Source organism: Carcharodon carcharias, chromosome 17 (genome assembly GCF_017639515.1).
Source record: "Carcharodon carcharias isolate sCarCar2 chromosome 17, sCarCar2.pri, whole genome shotgun sequence".
NCBI classification, from domain to species: domain Eukaryota; kingdom Metazoa; phylum Chordata; class Chondrichthyes; order Lamniformes; family Lamnidae; genus Carcharodon; species Carcharodon carcharias.
The window spans coordinates 53,855,542-53,880,740 of record NC_054483.1 but is presented as its reverse complement, the minus strand read 5'-3'; the positions used below and the strand labels follow the sequence as shown (position 1 = coordinate 53,880,740).

Below are 25,199 nucleotides of genomic sequence, written 5' to 3'. Positions count from 1 at the left end.
AAACTCCTTAAAAAGTCAATGTCATCCTCTGAACATCAGGCCATTGTGACCAGTTATTGGAAGACATGAAACGTCCCAGCAACCCTCATCAGGAAAGGGCGAAAAAAGGCAACATCAGTCAACATATACATATCATTTTCACATGGTCCATCTCTGACACTTCCCTTCCCTTCCTTGACCTCTCTGTCTCAATTTCTGGTGATAGACTGTCCACCAATATCCATTACAAGCCTACCGACTCCCACAGCTACCTCGACTACAGCTCCTCACACCCCGCTTCCTGTAAGGACTCCATCCCATTCTCTCAGTTCCTTCGCCTCCGTCGCATCTGTTCTGATGATGCTACTTCAGAAACAGTTCCTCTGACGTGTCCTCCTTCTTCCTTAACCGAGGTTTTTCACCCACGGTCGTTGACAGGGCCCTCAACCGTGTCCAGCCCATCTACCGCGCATCCGCCTTCACGCCTTCTCCTCCCTCCCAAAACATGAAAGGGTCCCCCTTGTCCTCACTTATCACCCCACCAGCCTCCGCATTCAAAGGATCATCCTCCGCCATTTCCACCAACTCCAGCATGATGCCACCACCAAACACATCTGCCCTTCACCCACCCCCCCGCCCCCCCACCCCCGGCGGCATTCCGTAGGGATCGTTCCCTCTGGGACACCCTGGTCCACTCCATCACCCCCTACTCCTCAACCCCCACCTATGGCACCTCACCATGCATATGCAAAAGATGCAACACCTGCCCCTTCACTTCCTCTCTCCTCACCGTCCAAGGACCCAAACACTCCTTTAAAGTGAAGCAGCATTTCACTTGCATTTCCCCCAACTTAGTCTACTGCATTTGTTGTTCCCAATGTGGTCTCCTCTACATTGGAGAGACCAAATGCAAACTGGGCGATCGCTTTGCAGAACACCTGCGGTCTGTCCATAAGAATGACCCAAACCTCCCTGTCACTTGCCATTTTAACACTCCACCCTGCTCTTTTGCCCACATGTCTGTCCTTGGCTTGCTGCATTGTTCCAGTGAAGCTCAACGCAAACTGGAGGAACAGCACCTCATCTTCCGACTAGGCACTTTACAGCCTTCCTGAATATTGAATTCAATAACTTTAGATCTTGAACTCCTTCCTCCATCCCCACCCCCTTTCCATTTCTTCCCCCTCCCTTTTGTTTTTCCAATAATTTATATAGATTTTTCTTTTCCCACCTATTTCCATTATTTTTAAATCTATACCTTTTATGCCCTGTTAGTCTTATTTCATCCCACCCCAACTAGAGCTGTACCTTGTGTGTCCTGTCATTCATTCTTAATTAGCACATTCTTTTAGATAATATCACCACCTTCAACACCTCTTTGTTCTTTTGTCTGTGACATCTTTTGATTATCTGCTCCTATCACTGCTTGCTTGTCCCTACAACCACCCACCCCCTCCCCACTTCTTCCTCCCACCCCCACCTTAAACCAGCTTATATTTCACCCCTCTCCTAATTTTACTCAGTTCTGTTGAAGGGTCATGAGGACTCGAAACGTCAACTTTGTTCTTCTCTGCCGATGCTGCCAGACCTGCTGAGTTTTTCCAGGTAATTCTGTTTTTGTTTTTGATAAATATAGCCATTGTTTTTTGAAAAGTGTGATACCTTTTTCAATACCAGGACATTCCTGTGATAAAAATTCAGAAATCAAATGTCTCAATACTTTCTTCTTGTTTAAATACTCATACGCAACACCACATTCTTTTTCATTAGTACACTAAGGTCTGATCTTATATATTTGAGAAATGCAAAGGAGCAGTTAATCATACAACTGTAGATAATGCTCCAAACTTGGTCATTGTACCAGGGAGCATCTAGTGGTAGGTAACACACGAAGTAGCATTGTCAGTTAGTCACCAAGCATCAACTTGGCTCTGAAAGTGGCAGCAGAATTGGTTGAAAAGGGATGGGGTAGGACCAGTTATTATTAGGACAATAATAATCTAAACACACAAAGGTACCAGAACAGAGATTATAACCACTGGGAAAGATTGAACTAGTTGGGGCCATTTTTCTTTCGAAAAGGCAATCTGATAGGGAGAGGGCTTTAAAATTATAGATTAACTGGACAGGCTAAATGTGGAGAGAACATTTCCACTTGGGGGAAATCCTGAAGTGGCAACCATAATACAAGATAGTTGCTAATAAATTGAATGGTTAGGATCTGCAGTGCACTGCCTGGGAGTGCAGTGGAGGTAGATTCAATTGTGACTTTCAAAAGAGAACTGGATTATTATATATGGGAAAGAAAGGTGCAGGGGATAAGGGGAAAAGCTGGAGAGTAGGATGTGTCCTTGCTTTTGCAGGGAACCAGCAAGGGCTCAAAAGACCAGCGGCTTCCATCTGTTCTGTAACAATGCTACAATTCTACATAACACCAACATTTAACAGTCTCTCACCATTTAAAAAATATTCTGCCGTAACTTTTTCCCCCACCTAGCTTTATATCATCAGCAATTTGGATACATTACGCTCAATCCCCTCATCTAAGTCATTATAGTAAACAACTGAAGATCCAGCACTGATCCTTGCAGCAAACTACGAAATGCAGCCTGCCAACCTGAAAATGATTTATTTATTCCTACTCCTTTTTGTCCTTTAACCAATCCTCAATCCCTGCTAATATATTACCACCAACCTCATGAGCCATTCTCTTTCAGAACAACTTTTCTTGTAGCATTTTATCAAATGCCTTTTGAAAATCCATTTACTGGCTCCCCTTTATCCACCCTGCAGTTTTAATCCTCAAAAAGCTCCAATAGATTTATCAAACACAATTTCCCTTGCATAAAACGTTGACAGCTCTGCCTAATTATATGGTTTTCTAAGTGCCCTTACAACTTAATGAGCTATATTTTCAGCATTGCTCTTGCAACTGATGTCAGGCCAATTCTTTCTCTCCTTTCTCGAACAATGGGATTACATTTGCTATCTTCCAGTCCAAGGGGACTATGACATAATCTAGGGAATTTTGGACAATCACAACCAGCACATCCACTATCTCTGCAGCTACTCCTTTTAGGACATTGGGAAGTGGGCCATAAGGGCCAGGGGATTTGCACAGAACTTCCTGTGCCCCTAGCTAAGCTGTTCTAGCACAGCTAAAATACTGGCATCAATCCAGCAAAGTTGAAAATTGCTCAGGTATATCCTGTACACAAAAAGCAGAACAAATCCAACCCAGCCAATTACTGCCCCATCTGTCTACTCGCGTTCATCAGTAAAGTGATGGAAGGGGTTATCAACAGTGCTATTAAATGGCACTTGCTTAGCAATAACTGGCTCACTGATGCTCAGTTTGGGTTCCACCAGGATCACTCAGTTCCTGACCTCATTACAGCCTTGGTTCAAACATGAACGAAAGAGCTGAACTCCCGAGGTGAGGTGAGTGTGACTGCCGTTGACACCAAGGCAGCATTTGACTGAGTGAGGCATCAAGGAGCCCTAACAAAACTGGAGTCAATGGGAATCAAGGGGAAAACTCTCCGCTGGTTGGAGTCATACCTAGCACGAAGGAAGATGGTTGTGATTGCTGGAGGTCAATCATCTCAGTTCCAGGACATCACTGAAGGAGTTCCTCAGGGTAGTGTCCTAGGCCCAACCATCTTCAGCTACTTCATCAATGACCTTCCTTCCATCATAAGGTCAGAAGTGGAGATGTTCACTGGTGATTATACAATGTCCAGAGCTATTTGTGACTTCTCAAATACAAATGCAGCAAGACTTTGACAATATCCAGGCTTGGGCTGACATGTGGCAAGTAACATTCATGTCACACAAGTGCCAGACAATGAGCATCTCCAAAAGAGAGATTTGACCAACGCCCCTTGACATTCAATGGCATTACCATCACTGAATCTCCCCCCACCAAAATTGGGGATTACCACTAACCAGAAACTGAACTAGAATAACTCACCTCCTGACTCCCCAAAGCCTGTCCAACATCTACAAGGCACAAGTCAGGAGTGTGATGAAATACTCCCCACTTGCCTGATGAGTGCAGCTCCAACAACATTCAAGAAGCTCCCCATCCACAAACATTCACTCCCTCCACCACCAATGCATAATGGCATCAGTGTGTATCATCTAAAAGGCACACTGTAGGAATTCACCAAGCCTGCTTCAACAGCACCTTCCAATCTAGACCACCACCATCTAGAAGGACAAGGGCAGCAAATGCATGGGAATACCGCCACCTGCAAGTTCCCCTCCAAGCCAAACACCATCGTGACTTGGAACTATTGCTCTGACCCACTGTTGCTGGGTCAAAATCCTGGAGCTCCTTCCCTAACAGCACTGTAAGTGTACCTACATCACATGGACTGTGGTGGTTCAAGAATGCAGCTCACCACCAGCTCCTCAAGGGCAATTAGTAATGGGCAATAAATGCTGGCCTAGTCAGCGACACCCACATCCCATTAATTAATTTTTAAAATGACCGGTTCAATGAATCTGCCATCTCTTTATTTTCCATTATTAATTTCCCAGACTCAATTTTTAGGGGACCAACACTCCATTAGCTCTTTTCTTTTTTAAATATCTATAGAAACTCTTACTATCCGTCTCTATATTTCTAGCTGGCTTTCTCTCACACTCTATTTTTCCCTTCTTTATCAATCTTTTGGTCATTCTTTTTTGTTCTTAATATTCTGTCCAATCTTCTGACATGCCGCCCATCTTTGCACAATTATATGCTTTTTCTCTAAGTTTGATACTATCTTTAATTTTTTTAGTTCACCACGGATGGGTGGGTCCTCGCCTCAGAATTTTTTTTTCTCGTTGGAAAGTATCTATTCTGCACATTCGGAAATATCCCCTTAAATGTCTGCAATTGCATTTCTATTGACCTACCTCTTAACCTCATTTGCCAGTTCACTTTAGCTTTCATGCCCTCATAACTGCACTTATTTAAGTTTAAAATACTAGTCTTAGACCCACTTTCCCTCAAACTGAATGTAAAATTCAATCATATTGTGAACACTGCTACCTAGGGGTGCCTTCTCTGAGATCCTTAATTAATCCTATCTTATTGTACAAGTATAGCCTGCTGTCTGGTCAGCACAAGAACATGCTGTTCTCAAACTATCCAGAAAATCTTTTATGAATTCCTCATCTAGGCTACCTTTGCCCATCTGATTTTCCCAGTCTAAATGCAGGTTAAAATCCCCCTTGATTATGACCGTATCTTTCTGATCAGTTCCCATTATGTTTTCCATTACCCCAATCTACCGTATGGTTTCTGTTAGAGCGTCTGTACACCACTCCCACAAGTGACTGCTTGCCTTTATCATCTCAACTCAAACCGTTTCTACATTATGTAGAATTTTCTGCATGTCGGGCAGGCCAGTCAGGGGTGGGTGCAGAGCCAATTGCCTCCGCGTTCAGTTGTGCGCCACCATTTTACGTGGGTGGGCCAATTAAGGCCCGCCCAGCATGACGCATGACCGGTAGCGCACACGCTACCTGTGCAGGCAGGGGGAGTTGGGAGAGTTGGGGCCTGAGTTCTTTGGCGCGCATGCGTGCGAAAGAGCGCAAAAATCTCACTGAGGCATGGAGCCACCTCAGGAAGATTAAGTATATAAGTTCAGAAATAATAGTTAAAAATTATTTAGACATGTCCCCTTATGTGACAGTGTCACATGAGCTGGGACATGTTTATGAATTGTGGAAAAAAAAATGTATTTATTTAATAAAACATTCAGGAAACCTCATCCCATCCGTGGCTAGTAGGTCGTTGACAGATCGGAGGGTGCGCAGCCACCTCTGGTGCAAGTCTGCCGAACGCAATATCTAAATGACACGCACTGACATCAGGATGCACACCCAACGTCACCACGTGTCATTTTACGTGTTGGTTTGGCGGGCCCGCCTCCACACACCGTCAAAATTCTGGCCCTGGTTTCCTGAACATAGGTCATCCCTCTCTAATTTGCTAATACCATCATTAATTAACAGAGCCACCCCTCCACCTTTTCCTAGCTTCCTGTCCTTCCAGAATGTCACGTACTTTTTAATAGTCAGGTTCCAATCTATGTTATTCTACGCCCATGCCTTGTAATGGCTGTCAGATCATATTTATTTATTTCTATTTGCACTCTCATTCATCTATTTTGTTTCGAATGCCAAGTGCATTCAGATACAGAGCCTTTAGTTTTGTTCCTTTATTATTTTAGTAGCCTCTAGCCTTATCTGATTTACTCTTAGATTTGTACTCCCTATACTCTCTGTCCCTTCCTGTCATGGCCTGTTTATCATTTCCCACACTAATAACTTTCGCTTGTCTTTTTTCTGTTCTTTGATTTAGCACATCTTCCCAAATTGAATCCCTTGTTCCCATAATTTAATTTAAAACGCTCTCTATTTCCCTAGTTATGTGGCTCGCTAGAACACTGGCCCTAACATGGTTCAGGTGTAGACCGTCCCAATGGTACAGCCCCCACTTTCTCAGAACTGATGCCAGTGCCCATTCAATTTGGCAAATTTTAGTCCCATTAATTTCTCCAATACCTTTTTCACTAACATTAATTACTTCGAGGTTCTCACTCTCCTTAGACCCCTGGTTCCTTACTATTTTACATGGTTTTTGTGTCTTCTACCATGCCGAAAGATAGAAAATATTTGTTAAATGTTTCCTTATTCCCCATTATAATTTCTCATGCCTCAGTCTCTAAGGGATCCATATTTACCCTGCTGCCCTTCCTTTACACACACCTATAGAAGCCCTTATAACCAGTTTTTATACTTCTGGCAAGTTTACTGTTTTATTTCTCCCCTATCAATTTTTTGTTCATCCTTCACTAGTATCTAAAATCTTTCCCGATCCTGAAGCTTACTGTTCTTTTTGGAAATATTAGAAACCTCTTTAAATCTAAAACTATCCATAATCCCTTTAGTGTGCCACAGGTGAATCACTTTTCCCATGGAGTTCTTATTTCTCAATGGACTTGAGACTTATGAAATATTTGTTTAAATATTCAAAGCTGCTTATTCACCATCAAATTTTTTAATCAAATTTCCCAGTCTAACCCAACCAACTTGACCCTGATACTTAATTGGTTTTATCTGAGTTCAGGGCTCCAATTTTGACTTAAGTACATAATTTTTGAATTCAATGTAAAATTCTATTACATTATTATCTCTCTTCCCCAAGGATCCCATACTATGAGTTCGAAAGATAAGGAAAAAAGGCTAAGATCTTAAAAACAAAGGGAGCACTGTGTAGGTTAATTCTCATTAAATTTCAATGGGATGAATAGGAAAAGATGATTTCTTCTGATTGGGACGTCACTGATGAGGAGACGTCAATTGAAAACTGTCACTAAGTGAACGAGGAGTGGGGTTAAAATATTTAACCTTACATGGAGAGACGTGGAACATAGAATTCTTGCTGAATCGAGCGAGCAGCTGAGGCAGAGACAACTATTTTTTTTAAAAGGGTACATAAGCTTCTGAAACGCTGCAAGCTAAGTACAAAGGGCTCCTTCTGCGCTGTCAAATTTCAAAACGGTTGTGTGCATTTAAGCAGGACTGAGGCTAGAAATCCCCAAAGTAATGAGTAGGATACTCTTACTTCCTAAAAATAGAATTCTTATTCAAGGTTGGGAATGGAGAGAAAGGACAAACAGGAAAGAGAAGTTAACATCCACATGGGACCCGATATCAGAAGTGGGGAAATACATGACACTTTCATGAGTGGCTATTATAGAGAGGCTAAGTACTTTGATGTTGATCAGAAACCAGCATTTTCCCTGTTTCCAGGATATTCTATAGCACTAACTTTTTTTGTCTCAGAGAGTAAGTAAAACTGCTTTAGGTCATAAAAGGTTTTGTGACTAGGTTCAAGGGACCCACTAGAGACAAAAACTTTACTTTAGATTCACTGTACAATGAACACATTTCAAGTCTTCATTATATTTTGGATTTTAATGATCACTATCTTTTTTTAGAAAGTAATTTGCAAAAAGCCCACTGTATATGGTTCATGACAGGGAAATGGAGTTATGATGAAGACCAGTCATGATCTAATTCATTGGCAGAACAGGTTCATGGGGTGGAGTAGGCTATTCCCATTCCTATTTACTAAAGCTTCATAGATTGATGATGTACTTCAGTGATTGGTGTTGTTATGTTCAGACAGAACATAGGCAACTTTGCTCTATAGCTATGTTAGTGTCAACAGATGCTGACTCCTGAGAATCATGCATCCAACGAAACGAAGGGAGCAGGAAAGAAGGCTTAGCTTTTAAAAAAAGGGGGGGCAGGATCCACCTGGCCGGCAGTCTTAACAAATCCGGCAAGTTAATTTTGTAGGAGGTGCCAGCTGTAAAATGCCAGTGTGCTAGGACTAACATGGCACCCAAACCAACATAAATGTAGGCTGAAACTGGCTGTGCTGTACTTGACCTCAACACCAACACTGAATGTTAAAAACCAGTATGTGTGGGTGAGTGAGCTCCAGTCCCTTGTGCACACAAATCTTTTCTTGTTCAGCACTAAAATTCACTTAAGCAGAAAATCTGCAGTTTATCGCCTCACATACCCTGGAGTTTATCATTCTTTTCAATGTACTCGGGAGAAATTTGAACACTTAAAATTTGCCTTTTAGAACAAAGCAATCAAAACCCAGCAAAGCAAATTCAGCTACATTCAGCTAACATTAAAGGACGCAAATAGTTGATCAACATAAATAAAGGGGGCATTGTATGACAATTTGGACACCATTTCTAAATAGCAGTTTCTGCGCTTAAGCCTGTTCCTTTTTACAGTGAACATAAAATGGGAATTTAGTTCCTCAAAGTAAACCCCAGAATATCCCAAAATTATCAGAAATTGTACCAACTGCATCTATTCCAATTAAAATCTCACTCAATATTTGGGGAACATAATTTAGTAATGTTTCAGAAAATAAGTCATTTTTTGATAACTTCCAGATACAACAAAGAGACAGCACAGAAAGATTTACATTGCGGCTTTTACAACCTCAGATTGTCCCAAAATGCCTTATAGCCACTTTTGAAGTGTTGTAGAAAACACAGCAGCCAATTTGGGCACAGCAAGGTTCCCCCTAACAGCAATGTGATAATGATCAATTACTAACAAATATTGGATAGGCTACCTAAAGAACTTCCCTGCACTTGTTCAAAAGGACCATGTAATCTTTCACATATATCTGAGACACAAAACAACACTGCCTCAGCATAGATTTAGTGCTCCAGCCTTTGGAATGAGAGCTTCTGGCTTAAAGACAAGAGTGCGACACACTGAGCCACAACTAACACCAAAGGTTTTGATCATTAGGACTGATTGATCACTGAATCATACCAAATATACATAGGCTTTTAGTTGCTGTACCCATATAGTGTTAGAAAATAGAGACAGTTTAAGTAAGTTATATTTGTATTTGTGGGTGTTAGGAATGAGTCTTAGATTTAAAGTTCAAGCTTGGTTTATATTTCTAAAACTGTATTAAGGTCAAATTGAGTTTTAGTTTCGCTTTAAAAAGGTGCCTGCATTTCTAATGAATTTTATGACTCCTAAAGAGAAGGATAGAAGAATTGGACTGTTGCCTAGCAATAGGGACCCAGAGAGGCAGGTCCCTCACACAGACACACACACAAGAAAAAAGACAGCAGTTTTGTTTTGGAAGCTGTTGGAGTTCAGCTGATTTGGAAGACAGCTGCCATACAGAAGCTACCTAGGAGGGGCAGATAGCCAGCTCCTAGCTAAAGTTGGTTGAAAGTGGCTGCCAGGTGAGACTGGAGCAAGATGGGCAAATAGCCAATCCCAAGCTAAAGAAAAAAACCCAAAAAATCCAAGGGAGTGGAAGAGGGGAAAGTCCAAAGAGGACCTTCTAGTCAAAGGAAGGACAGGAACCTGGAAAAGGTCATGTTAGATGAAGTTAACAGTGAGGGCAGTGGGAAAGGCTCCAAGCTTCAGGTTTAAAGAGACAAAAGTTGCAGAAAACAGCTTGCAAGAGGTAAGAAGGACCAAAGAGACAACGGAAGGTCTATAACTCTTTGCTATGGGCATGTGAAGCAGCAGTGTACTGTTAACGGCTGAGTCAGTGAGAGAGATCATGGAAGATAGCTTGAACGCATGCGGTGACCCAGGGAAGAGGAACATCGGAAGGAGAGTTCAAAACCTTGCAGGTGAACCCTTGCGGAAGGCATCTGAGCATCGGTTTGGGAGAAGATTCTAAAGCAAAAGTGGAGATTGGAAATCCTTGTGTGAAAGACGGAGTGCAGTAAGACTGGTTGGCTCATAGTGTGACAAGCATCTGGGAGGAGTTGAGGAGAGATCCATAACATCTGGTTGAGGTGGCATCTATCACTTGGTTTCAGAGTGTGGTGTGTCTGACCACAGGGTTCCATAGATTTACATGGACTGTGTATTTATTGTGGACATTAGAGTATAAGATAGCTTATGTAACTTGTGTTATCCTCACAAATTTGTATATATCTGTAGAGAATAATTGTGGGTGAAGGAGTATTGTAATATAGTTCATCTTTTCTTGTTGAGTAAATATTTTATTCTTTCGTTGCAAGTTCATTAGCTGACTCCAGTGACTCTGTTCAGTAGCTACTCTCCACACATCTAAACAAACAAATAAAAATTAGCATCCATCAAGCTGGGCTCCACACTGGGATCGGGCTTGTCCCGGAATAATCTCAGATGGGGATCATAACAATAGTGCTGCTTACAATAACACACACATACTCAAGTGCTTTCTGACTCCCAAAGTTCTGTACTAAGCCAGTCAAGGACAAATACACTGCCCAGGTTAAAACTGTTAAAGAACGATAGAAAACATTACAACCACACTGGCCACACCATAATGCTACCCTATGAAACCATTCCATCAGGTGACTTTTTGTTCTTGAATGCAATAGTGAGAGCGGTCACATCATCACTCACAGAAAACTGGAGTACCGCAGAGATCTCAGTTAAGGCTGTAAGAGGTTACAGAGATAGTGTGGGTGAGGATACAGAGCAATTTGAACATGAGCCAGGCAATTTTAAATTTGAAGACCAGAAACCAATGTAGGCTAATGAGCACAGGGATTTTTTTATTCATCCATGGGATGTGGGCTTCACTGGCTGGGCCAGCATTTATTGCCCATCCCTAATTGCCCTTGAGAAGGTGGTGGTGAGCTGTCTTCTTGAACTGCTGCAGTCCATGTGGTGTAGGTAGACCCACAATGCTGTTAGGAAGAGAGTTCCAGGATTTTGACCCAGCGACAGTGAAGGAACAGCGATATATTTCCAAGTCAGGATGGTGAGTGGCTTGGAGGGGAACTTCCAGGTAGTGGTGTTCCCATCTATCGGCTGCGCTTGTCCTTCTAAATAGTAGTGGTGGTAGGATTGGAAGATGCCATCGAAGGAGCCTTGGTGAATTCCTGCAATGCATCTTGCAGATGGTGCACACTGCTGCCACTGTGCGTCAGTGGTGGAGGGAGTGACTGTTTGTGGATGTGGTGCCAATCAAGTGGGCTGCTTTGTCCTGGATGTCCAGTTTCTTGAATGGTGCAGGAGCTGCACTCATCCAGGCAAGTGGAGAGTATGCCATCACACTCCTGACTTGTGCCTTGTAGATGGTGGACAAGCTTTGGGGAGTCAGGAGGTGAGTTACCTATCACACGATTCCTAGCCTCCAACCTGCCCTTGCAGCCACAGTATTTACATGGCTAGACCAGTTCAGTTTCTGGTCAGTGGTAACACCTAGGATGATGATAGTGGGGGATTCAGTGATGGTAATATCATTGAACATCAAGGGACAATGGTTGGATTCTCTCTTGTTGGAGATGGTCATTGCCTGACACTTGTGGGGCACGAATGTTACTTGCCACTTGTCAGCCCAAGCCTGGAAGTCGTCCAGGTCTCGCTGCATTTGGACATCGGCTGCTTCAGTACCTGAAGAACTGTGAACGGTGCTGAACATTGCGAAATCATGAGCGAACATTCCCACTTCCAATCTTACGATGGAAGGAAGGTCATTGATGAAGCAGCTGAAAATGGAGGGCCAAGGGCACTACCCTGAGGAACTGCTGCAGTGATGTCCTGGAGCTGAGATGAGTGACCTCCAACAACTACAGCCATCTTCCTTTGTGCTAGGTATGACTCCAACCAGTGCAGAGTTTTCCCCCGATTCCCATTGACTCCAGTTTTGCTGGGGCTCTTTGATGCAACACTCTGTCAAATGAAGATTGTAGCAAATGCTTCAGCCTTATCTTTTGCACTGATGCGCTGGGCTCCTCCATCATTGAGGATGGGGATATTAGTGGAGACTCCTCCTCCAGTGAGTTGTTTAATTGTCCACCACCATTCATGACTGGATGTGGCAGGACATGGGCTTAGATCTGATCAGTTGGTTGTGGAATCGCTTAGCCCTGTCTATCACTTGCTGCTTATGCTGTTTGACACACAAGTCGTCCTATGTTATAGCTTCATCAGATTGACACCTCATTTTTAGGTATGCCTGGTGTTGCTCCTGGCATGCTCTCCTGCACTCTTCATTGAACCAGGGTTGATCCCCTGGCTTGGTGGCAATGGTGCAATCAGGGATATGCCGGGCCATGAGGTTACAGATTGTGTTCGAGTACAATTCTGCTGCTGCTGATGGCCCACAGCACCTCATGGATGCCCAGTCTTGAGTAACTAGATCTGTTCGAAATCTATCTCATTTCACACAGTGGTGGTGCCACACAACACGATGGCGGGTATCTCCAATGTGAAGACAGGACTTTGTCTACACAATGACTGCGTGGTGGTCACTCCTACTGATACTGTCATGGACAAATGCATCTGCAGCAGGCAGGTTGGTGAGGGTGAGGTCAAATATGTTATTCCCTCTTGATGGTTCCCTTACCACCTGCCACAGACCCAGTCTAGCAGCTATCTCATTTAGGATTCTGCCAGCTCAGTCAGTAGTGGTGCTACCAAGCCACTCTTGGTGATGGACATTGAAGTCCCCCATCCACAGGACATTCTGCATCCTTGCCACCCTCAGTGTTTCCTCTAAGTGGTGTTCAACATGGAGGAGCACTGATTCATCAGCTGAGGGAGGGTAGTATGTGGTAATCAGCAGGAGGTCTCTTTGCCCATGTTTGACCTGATGCCATGAGACTTCATGGGGTCCAGGGTCAATGTTGAGGGCTACCAGGGGAACTCCCTCCCGAATGTAAACCACTGTGCCACCACCTCTGTTGGGTCTGTCCTGCCAGTGGGACAAGGCAGACCCAGGGATGGTGGTGGTGGTGTCTGGGACATTATCTGTAAGATATGATTCCATGAGGATAACAATGTCAGGCTATTGCTTGGCTTGTCTGTGAGACAGCTCTCCCAATTTTGGCACTAGCCCCCAGATGTTAGTAAGGAGGACTTTGCAGGGTCAACAGGGCTGCAACTGCCATTGTCGTTTCCAGTGCCTATGTCGATGCTGGGTGGTCCATCAGGTTTCATTCATGCAGGAAGGTCAGCTTGGGATTAAATAGGACAGCGGAACCAACAGACTAGTCCAGCTGGTACTGCAGACAATGACTTTGGCCTTCTTAATATCGTACATGCAGCACTACTTAGTATGAGTACCACTAGACTGGGAGAGGGGATGGTAGATGATTAAAACATAAGACATGCATGCTTCTCTCTCCTAAGCATAATGACATATGCGTCACAGAGTCATTTACAGCACAAAAGGAAGCCATTCGGCCCATCGAGTCCATGTCGACTCTGCACAGAGCAATCCGATCAGTCCCATCCACCCACTCTATCCTCATAGGCCTGCAAGTTTATTTCCCTCAAGTGTCCAATTTCCTTTTCAAATCATTGACCATCTCCACTTCCACCACAATTACAGGAAGCAAGTTCCATTACCAAACACTATGTAAAAAAGATTTTCCTCACGCCTCTTCCCGCTCTGCACTTCATCTAAAACCTTAAACCTGTGTTTCCCTAGTCCTTGTACCATCAGCTAATGAAAGCTTTTCCTTTGTCTACCTTATCCAAACCTGTCATAATCTTATACGCTGAACACAATACTCTAGTTATGGCTTAACTAGGGCTTTACACCGTCTGCTGGAAATACATATATGCGAATATATAGAAGGCAACAAGGTCTGGCTCAGTTATGATGTACCAGTAATGACAGTTGGCGTTTAATTATCATACACAAATCAAATAGATGCATCAAATAATCCTTTTTATAACATATGGGACAGATACTATCCTACTATGCACTCAGGTAAATCTGCATGATTACAGTAAATCTGCATGATTACAGTTAATGACAAAACATAAGCAACTATCTGGACTCATACGTGAAGGGCAGCCCCTTGTGCAAAGTACTGGGGACACTGAGTGCCACAACCCAGGACACAGCCAAGACCTGAAGGAACGATAAGGGTGATAAATTCAAGATAAAGAATTCCCCCGCCATCCCACCAAATAACGACAGACCATCCCAAGATGGCAAACCAGAGGCTGCGAATAACCAAGTAACCAAAAATGGTTCTTCAGAGGGGGAAAAAACTTTGTCCCCTCTCCATGAGGAGAATAAAACAAGAGGGGGGAATGAAATTTTTATCAGGTTAACTAATGCAGAAACAGTTCTCCCCTTTGGTTTCCTTACTTCACCCTTTAACACTCAGTTTGGCTCTGCATCACGAAACATTTTGTCATTTAATCACTTCCTGTTATCCCCCTATCACAGACCTTCCCTTCTTCCACCCCCTCCCCCATTTCACTTGCTCAAAACCTATTACATTTCTATCTTTCCTCAGTCCTGAAGAGTCATCAACCTGAAATATTAATGTGGTTTCTCTCTCCACAGATGCCACCTGATCTGATGAGTATTTCCAGCACTTTCTGCTTTTTCTTTCACCTGCCCACCTTTCAGCCAGAAATCAATTTACTCAAATAAGGCTCAGTGTCAGAATCAGAAAACAAATGTACAAGTTCCCCTTGTAAGGAAACTCAACTAATAAAAGAATTTAGACATTATATAATTTCAACAGAGACTACGTTATCTAAAACATACAACAAATTGCATTTATATAGGACCTGCAACAAAATTAAGGTGCTTCGCTGGGACATTCGGACAAAATTTGACAAGGAGCCACATAAACATGAGGATAGATGACCCAAAGCTTGGTTAAAGAGATAGGTTTTAAGGATTGCCTTTAAGGAAGAGAGAGAGGTAGAGGGACAGAGAGCATTAGGAAGGGAAATGGAGACTTTAGGGACTAGGCAGATGAAGGTATATTCTTCTTCTAGTCCCTAGTCTCTAGGGATCGAGAGTGACTTGCTTCTACTCCAGCTCAATGGGTACTGTGATGACTGGTAAGTCCAATGAACGATCTGCAGACTCAGACATGTGGGGCAGGTGGTGCCTGAAGGCTTGGAGGTTTGTGTGCCCCTCCAACAACTTGACTTTCCCCTTGCACATTCCTGACAAAGTCTCTTGATGTGTTCAGTGCCTTCCCAAATGAGCCTTCTCCATTTTGGTCAGTCACAGGCCAGGGTCTCCCATGAGTCGACAGGTATGTTTGACCACTTCAGGGATACTTTGAGGACATCCTTTAAGTACCTCTGCTGGCCTCCTGAGAGTCTCCTGCCCTGATCTGAGTTCCAAGTAGAGCAGTTGCATCAGGAGTCTGGTGTCATGTGTCTGAATGACATGGAGAGAACATTTTGAAGAACTGCTCTATCAAAACTCTGTTTTCTAATCAAACATCCTCAACTCCATTCCTCAAGACCCTGTCCAGCTCAAACAACCTCAACTCCATTCCTCAACAACCTGTCTGGTTCAGTCTCGGCGCTAGCCTGGTCCAGGACATAGCTGAAAAAGCCATTCAATTGTTAAAAAATACTCATTTGCAAACTCACCAGCACAAGGTGGGATGCAATAACCATTATCCTTTGTAAATCTACCGTGGCTCTGGTCTTCACAACAGCTGAGCACAGTGCACCCACATGGGCCGCAAGTCGTCATACCAAACTCAGTGACACACAACTTCACTCAGTAATGAGGATAATCTCTGGAACTCTGAGATCAACTTCAGTTCAGTGGTTACCAGTCCTCTCAAAAGTCAACCGTCCCTGCATTTGACAGGACACAGAAACAAGCAGAGGAATAATTCATATCAGCAGCAATTTGGACCTTCTGTTCACCAAGACCTTCAAGACCCCCAACTGACCACATGGCTCTACAAAGCCCTATCTAGACACAAATCAAACAATTCCAACTTCATAACACTGACAAAACCTGGGGGAAAGTTTGGGCAGGAAACACCCTGCCAAATAAACACATGGTCTCTGACCCAACAATTTAACAGCTAGGTTTCAATCTCCCCTAGAGCTTGTGGACAACCATCAACAGAATAGCGACTGGACATGGTCAAAGCGACCACCTGATGTACAAGTGATACTTCAAAACCTTGCCTTGCTGCCACTGCGGAAATCCTGACCAAAAGAGTGAGCACATAATAACATGCTAGCCCCAGCTCATGCTTGAGAGTGACATTCTAGAGTCACACTTGCTCTCCAGCAGGGCATTGGACTGGTTAGAGAACTTGACACGAAAATGGTGACAACAGTCACTGCTCTTAAACCCTTGTGAAAGAAGGTGACAACTCTAGGATAAAAGCAAAATACTGCGGATGCTAGAACAAAAACAAAAATAGTCTACTGCATTTGCTGCTCCTAATGTGGTCTCCTCTACATTGGAAAGGCCAATTGCAGACTGGGTGACCGCTTTGCGGAACACCTTTGGTCTGTCCGCAAGCATGACCCAGGCCTCCCTGTCGCTTGCCATTTCAACACACCATCCTGCTCTCATGCCCACATGTCCATCCTTGGCCTGCTGCAATGTTCCAGTGAAGCTCAACGCAAACTGGAGGAACAGCACCTCATCTTCCGACTAGGCACATTACAGCCTTCCAGGCTCAATATTGAGTTCAACAATTTCAGGTCATGAACTCTCTCCTCCATCCCTACCCCCTTTCCGATCCCCTTTTTCCAATAACTTATCATTGTTTTTACAAATATATTTTTCTTGTCCCACCTATTTTTAAATTTATTTTTATCTATTGTTTTATCTCCACCTTTTAGCCCATTTCGACCCTTTCCCCCCACCCCACCCTCACTAGGGCCATCTGCCACTAGCTTGTCCTGCTTGCTACCCTTAATGCCCCATTAGCACATTCCTTAGATAATATCACCACTGTCAACGCCCCTTTGTCTTTTTGTCTGACATCTTTGGCAATCTCTTCGTTGACTTCACCTATCACTGGACCCCTATCGAGCTCTACCTGTCCCACCCCCCTCTACTAGCTTATATTTCACCTCATTTCTCTATTTCCTTAGTTCTGAAGAAGGGTCATACGGACTAGAAACATCAACTGTATTCCTCTCCGCAGATGCTCTCAGACCTGCTGAGTTTTTCCAGGTATTTGTGTTTTTGTGTGACGACTCTAGTCCCTGCCTCACCCAATTGTTATGGAAGGGTTTATCTTATTTTTCTGAAGGAGGGGAATTTTTACCTTTTAGATTTGAAAAAACAAAATTGCTATGCTGCTCAAAGGCACTGTCACGACTCACTGGGGGCGGTGCACTGCAGGCCCCACTACTCCCCGAGCCACGACAAATGTAAAAAAGTTTGATCAACACACCTAATTGTTTAATTTAGGTTAACAGAATACAAACACCAGGTTTGTAAGCTTAATAAGTAAATAAATGTTTATTGAACAAATTTTTTTTAACAATTGCAAAGGAAAGAAATATGAACTGCTAATTTCTAACTCTATAACCTAAACTCTACCCCTTCTTAAATCCCTATACACACATACAAGACACATAAGACACACAAAAACACGGATTTTAAGGATGGGATAAACAGTTCAATAGCACCAATCCCGGAGTACAAGATTCAATGGGTTGATCTTGATCACTGCCTACCAAATTCCCTTCAGTTCTTTATTGATGACACGAAGTGGTCTTCCCGGCACTTTCACTCTTTAATTCACTGGTTGAGCACTTCCCTTTCAATGTCTCTAACAGTGATTTTCCTCTTTGCCTCTTGACAGGGGTTTTCAGAGAGAGAGCAGGTTATAGAGATATGAGGAGAAAAAGCCAGCTAGCTATTAATTGCAGAATTACTGGAATCTTACACAGGAGAAGGAGGTTTTAGGTCTTTTTCCTTTCAGGCTAGAAAGTATTCTGCCGCACTGCTCTCAGACAAACCATGGTCAGGAGCCAATTAAAGCAATTAAGCCAATTAAATTGTTGCCAGGCAGTTCCCCATTAGACTAGACTCCTCCTCGGCACCATCCTGTCTTTCATGGCACACACTGTTCCAGGACAACAACTTTGTATATATCCCTCACGCTGTCCCAGGGGATATGTCCTTCAAACTCCAGCCACTGTAGCTTTAATCCACAGTCCAACAGAAATAAAAAGATATGTTCTTTATATGCCTTCACCCTTAAAAGAGATGAAACACCAATTCAAAAAGTGTTTCATCACAAGGTATGTGACAGATGGACAACACAACTCGAGACTCACTTCCATTCATCCTTCCTCCCCCTTATACAATCTTCAGCATTTCTTACCCTTTTAACTTAGTTATTTAACTTATTTTACACTCGGGACAATGCACCCATAATCACATTATCACGTTGCTAACAACGTGAACAATCTTTACATTGAATGTTTAGATGGAGTCTATTGTTTTAACCAGTCTCGCATTTCGAGTATTAAACTTTTCAATGAACACCAGCGGATTATGGTCAATGTAGATTAGTGTTTCTTTGTTATCATGTCAGACTGCAAAGTGTTAAGGAGGCAACAACAATGCGAGAGTTTCTTTTTTTTTTACTGTAGAGAACTTCCTCTGATATTGATTTAATTTCTTGGAAAAGTACCCTACCAGCTTCTCTATCCCTAAATTATCATCTTGTAATAGGACTGCACCTACCCCCAAGTCACTAGCATCAATTACCATTTTAAAAAGTTTGGTAAGTCAGGGGTGGCCAACACTGGTTCATTTATTAAGATTAATAAAGATGTATGTATGTCATCTCGTGCTACTTTACATGTTCTCATGAGTCTTTCTAGAAGCATGGACACATAATCCAACGCGGAGGATTTGTCTTTCTGCTTTAGGAGCTTTTCCTTAATCACTTTTAATGGACTTCTTATTTCATGGCCATAGATCAATTCAAATGGACTAAATCCAGTAGGTTCAACTGGAGAATCTCTAGTAGCAAATAGTAAGAAATCTAATCCTTTGTCCCAATCCTTGGAAAATTTTAGACATGAAGTTCAAACCTTGGTCAGAATGTATTTTAATTGGTAGGCCATAACAAGTGAAAAACTGAGTTAATTTTCCACCACCACATTAGCTGTAATTGTCCTTAAAGGAATAGCTTCTGGAAATTGGGTTGACATATCCATGATTGTAAAGATATACTAATGTCCTTCTTTCATTTTGGGTAATGGTCCTACACAATCTACTAATACCCGACTGAATGGTCCTTCAAAAACTGGTATGAGTATTAAAGGTGCTGGTTTGATTTCATACTGAGGTTTACTCACTATCTTACATGTATGACACGTTTTACAAAATTGCACTACATCCTTGTGAAGTTATGGCCAGGTGAAATGCCTGTTTATCGATGCTTGGGTTTTCCATATTCCTACATGTCCTGCCATAGGAATTACATGTGCTACTCGCAATATCTTACGATATTTGGGTGGTGCCACTATTTGATGAACAATCATCTATTCCTCATCCACAAGTCTGTGAGGGTGTCCCCACTTCCTCATCAGAACTCTGTTTTTAATGTAATAGCCCTCCGGAACTACTTCTGCCTCAGCTTCAGTGTGTGCTAACTGTGCTAACTTGTTTAACTCTGGATCTGCTTTCTAAGCCTCAATTAAAGAAGACCTGCCAAACACTTCCTTTGAATTATCCTCATATTTAAAGAAAGTTTCAACTACTCTAACATCTGCTCGTGGTATTACTTTGACCTCTGGTGAAGGACTTTGTTTAGCCATTGCTCTGGTTACCACATACGATGGAAAAAATACCAGGAACTTATTCTTGTAACTGCGCCGTCTCTTTAGCTTCTTTCAGACTTTCCATAATTATGGGCGAAGCTATAACCTTCGCTCCTGCCAAATCATTCCCCAGGAGTAAATCAACTCCACCCACGGATAATTTCTTAACCACCCCCACAACCACCGATCCAGACAACAAATCACACTCCAATTGCACTTTGTACAATGGAACAGGGATATACTCTCCACTTATCCTGTTTACCAATACTTTAGCTTTCGCTGAACTCTCTGGAGGGAAAACTAGGTCTTCTCCAGCAAAAGAGTTTGAGTAACTCCTGTGTCCCTTAATATGGTTATGAATTTAGCTGCGTCATTTGATGAAAAAGGGGTTATCTTTCCTTTAGACAAAAACCCTTAATATCTCTCATCTACTTTAACCACTTCGCCTGTGTTCACAGCAGCGTTTACCTCCAGACCCTTATTTGTAGTTAAAGCTACAATTCAATCCGTGGCACTTACTTTTTGAGTTCCCTTTTCAGACTCACTCTTGCAAACTTCAGTAAGGCCCATGGGCTCCCATGCAACTTCCAGCATTCTGAACTAATGTGTCCCACTTTATTACAATGGAAACACTTAGGCTTTCAAGTTTCACCTCCACCCTCAGTACCTTCCTTCCTGATCTGAGGAGGAGATCCCAAGTTATGCCCAGCGATCCATTCTTTACCCCCCTAGCTACTTGCCTTCCTTTCACTCTCCCACTTTCCATCTTTTTCAATTTTATGGGGATGATGGAAAAAAGGTTTAGTTTTATGGATCAGCTCGTAATCATCAGCCATTGCTGCTGCATGTCCAGCAGTTGCAACCCTTTGGCCTTCAACATGGGTTCTTATTAAAGAAGATAGGGAGTTCTTAAATTCTTCCAAGAGAATGGTCTCTCTGAGGGCTTCATAGGTAGTTTCCTAATGCTCGGATGTATCCACCTGTAAAACCCACTTTGCTTAATCCTTTCAAATTCAATGTAAGTTTGCCCAGGCTGTTTCCTTAAATTTCAAAACTTTTGTCTGTACGCTTCAGGAACCAACTCATATGCACTCAAAATGATCTTTCTCACCACATCGTAATCCCTAGAAACCTCCTCAGACAGTAAAGCATAAGTTTCCTGTGCTCTACCTGTCAATTTGCCCTTCATGGGCAATGTCCAGTTTTCCTTTGGCCAGTTCATCTGTTCAGCCACCTTCTCAAATGAAATAAAGAATTCTTCAACATCCTGTTCCTAAAATTTTGGAACAGCTTGTACAAATTTAAACATCTCCCCACTGGGTTTTGATCTGGGAATAAGTCCTGCCTCACCTACTGGCGTCTCTCTTTTAACTGCCAGCATTCTAAACTGGAATTCTCTCGCTCTTTCCTGCCTAACTTCACCATTTCTAACTCCCTGTGAAATGCTCTCTCTCTTTCCTTTTCCTTTCTCTGCCCTTTCTTTTCCTGCTGCCTCTAGTTCTAATTTTTTTTTTATTTGCAACTGAATTTGAGCCCATTCCAATGAATGATCCCTTGGAGAACTCGGTCTCCCTGGTATTCCTTCCAATTTCAAATGCTGTGCCATCACTTCGATTATCCCTGCTTTCCTAGCTTTGGCAGCAATCTTATTTTTAATTTACTTGCCAATTCGATTAAGCTGGCTTTTGGGATCCCTTGTAAAATCGCCTGAGACATCTATTCCACTTGCAAGAAAGCTTTAGCAGTTTCCACTGCCATCTTATTTTTGACAGTACAAACTTGGTGTTTCCTTTTAGCTTTTATTACTTACTAAATCTACATCCAAATTGTCGTTGTCTTTCGTTCCAAAATATCCCAGGCTCGAGCCCCCAAACTTTGTCACGACTCACTGGGGACAGTGCACTGTAATATCAAGCCCAACTGCTCCCCGAGTCGCAACAAGTGTGAAAAAGCTTGATGAACCTACCTAATTGTTTAATGTGGGTTAACAAAATTTGAGCACCAGCTTTGTAAACTTAATAAGTAAATAACTTTTCTTTAACCAATGACAAAAGAAAGAAATATGAACCGCTAATTTTTAATCTATAACCTAAACTCTACCCCTTCTTAAATCCCTATACACACACATACAAGACACATAAGAGACACAGAAACATGGATTTTAAGGGTGGGATAAAACAGTTCAATAGTACCAAGTCCATAGTACAGGACTTAATGGGTTGATTTTGATCAATGTCTTCCAAATTCCTTTCAGTTCTTGGTTGATGACACAAGGTGGTCTTTCCAGCACTTTCAGTCTTTAGTTCACTCATTGAGCACTTGCTTTTAATGTCTCCAACAGTGATTTTCCCCTTTGCCTCTTGACAGGGGTTTTCAGAGAGAGAGCAGGTTATAGAGATATGAAGAGAAAAGCCAGATAACTATTATTATAGAATTACTGGAATCTTACACACACACACACAAAGGGTATTCGGTCTTTTTCCTTTTAAGCTAGGAGCTATTCTGCTGCACTGCTCTCACACAAACCTCGGTCACCTGGTCAGGAGCCAATTAAAACATTGTTGCCAGGCAGATCCCCGTTAGACCAGGCTCTTCCTCAACACCATCCTGCCTTTCATGGCACAGTGTGTTCCAGGACAGCAACATTGTGTATATCCCTCACACTGTTCCAGGAGATATCCTTCAAACTGCAGCCATTGTAATTTTAATCCACAGTCCAACAGAAATAAAAAGATATGTTCTTTATGGCACATTGCACTACGCTGTTTACCATAGAACAGGCAATTGGCCTGCTTCCGGGATTCTGGGAATGCTGTGAGGAAAAGCACCTCACACCATCAAATGTCTCTCTCATAGGAAAGGACACATCCTCCAACCCTTCTCCTGCCAGTACAATGGAGACCAAGACCAAAAATATCAGCAACATAAGTTGTGCGCGTATCAGGGCGGAGGGGAACAGGAGCCCCAGGACAAAGGACACCTATTTATCTTAAGGACGTCTCAGGAAGACCAGGAACGCATCTGCAGCTGGCAAGCTGTCCATCCTCAATGTTAAGATTCCCATCATGTGTTTAAAACTTCCCATATCCTCTGCCTTCTTGGCACTGATGGAATTCCTTTTTGAAATCTCTCCCCCTCTCTCTTTCTCCTCCATTAAGACGAGCTCTAATTTCTATATATTCAACCAAATTTTTCATCACTAGCATCCCCTTCAGTGGCTTGGTGTCATTTTTTGTCAGATGATACTCCAGTCACGTGCCTTAGGACTTAAAGGATGTCGTTCATATGCCTGACAGCAGACTCCCAAAAAACTGCTCTACTCGAAATTCAGTTGCAGCAGGAGTCTCCAAGGAGTACACTGGAAATGCTTTAGGGATGTCCTCAAACCATCCCTAAAGAGATCAAACATCCCACCGATTCATGGGAATCCCTGGCTTGTGACCAACCAGAATGGAGAAGGCTCATTCAGGAAGATATCGAACACATTGAGAGATTTCGTCAGCAATATGCAGAGGTGAATCAAGGCGTCAGAGAGAGCACACAAATCTCAAAACAACACATTAACCCCATCCTCCAAGCATCATCTGCCCCACATCTGGCAGAGTCTGCAGATCGTGCACTGGACTTATCAGCCATCTCAGAACCCATGAGTCGGAGTGGAAGGATGTCATCCCCGGCCCTGAGATCCTAGTTACGGAAGATGCTCCCCTCAATCCATTTCAGCCCCCTCCATTATTATAGTGCAATGTAACTCTGCACCATGGTTTCAACTATACCGGATGTTGCATGAACATGACAACGGGAACAATAGCCACAGTTCCATAACATCCAGGGGTCGGGAAATCATCGATGATGAGGGTGGTGTGGGAGGGATTCGGGGTAAAGGAATTAGTGTCACAGGGGGGGATGGCAGTGTGAGGTGGAGGGGTGGGAGTGGAGGGTGAGGGTGAGGGGGTGGGAGTGGAGGGTGAGGGTGAGGGGGTGGGAGTGGAGGGTGAGGGTGAGGGGGTGGGAGTGGAGGGTGAGGGTGAGGGGGTGGGAGTGGAGGGTGAGGGTGAGGGGGTGGGAGTGGAGGGTGAGGGTGAGGGTGAGGGTGAGGGTGTGAGGGTGAGAGTGGGGTGCTGGGGTGCGGGGGTGCGGGGTGCGGGGGTGCGGGGGTGCGGGGGTGCGGGGGTGAGGGGGTGAGGGGGTGAGGGGGTGCGGGGGTGAGGGGTGCGGGGGTGAGGGGTGCGGGGGTGAGGGGTGCGGGGGTGAGGGGTGCGGGGGTGAGGGGTGCGGGGGTGAGGGGGTGCGGGGGTGCGGGGGTGCGGGGTGCGGGGGTGCGGGGGTGCGGGGGTGCGGGGGTGCGGGGGTGCGGGGGTGCGGGGGTGCGGGGTGCGGGGGTGCGGGGGTGCGGGGGTGCGGGGGTGCGGGGGTGCGGGGGTGCGGGGGTGCGGGGGTGCGGGGGTGCGGGGGTGCGGGGGTGCGGGGTGCGGGGGTGCGGGGGTGCGGGGGTGAGGGGTGCGGGGGTGAGGGGGTGCGGGGGTGAGGGGGTGCGGGGGTGAGGGGTGCGGGGGTGAGGGGTGCGGGGGTGAGGGGTGCGGGGGTGAGGGGTGCGGGGGTGAGGGGTGCGGGGGTGAGGGGTGCGGGGGTGAGGGGTGCGGGGGGTGAGGGGTGCGGGGGTGAGGGGTGCGGGGGTGAGGGGTGCGGGGGTGAGGGGTGCGGGGGTGAGGGGTGCGGGGGTGAGGGGTGCGGGGGTGAGGGGTGCGGGGGTGAGGGGTGCGGGGGGTGAGGGGTGCGGGGGGTGAGGGGTGCGGGGGTGAGGGGGTGCGGGGGTGAGGGGTGCGGGGGTGAGGGGTGCGGGGGTGAGGGGTGCGGGGGTGAGGGGTGCGGGGGTGAGGGGTGCGGGGGTGAGGGGTGCGGGGGTGAGGGGTGCGGGGTGAGGGGGTGCGGGGGGTGAGGGGTGCGGGGGTGAGGGGTGCGGGGGTGAGGGGTGCGGGGGTGAGGGGTGCGGGGGGTGAGGGGTGCGGGGGTGAGGGGTGCGGGGGTGAGGGGGTGCGGGGGTGAGGGGTGCGGGGGTGAGGGGTGCGGGGGTGAGGGGTGCGGGGGTGAGGGGTGCGGGGGTGAGGGGT

At 44.6% G+C, this 25,199-nt stretch overlaps 1 protein-coding gene across 4 annotated transcripts in view; it reads right to left on the bottom strand.

Annotated features, from left to right (window-relative positions):
- Positions 1 to 25,199, bottom strand: part of ipmkb (inositol polyphosphate multikinase b) — a 123,027-nt gene that overhangs the window by 92,426 nt on the left and 5,402 nt on the right. The window lies entirely within an intron of this gene.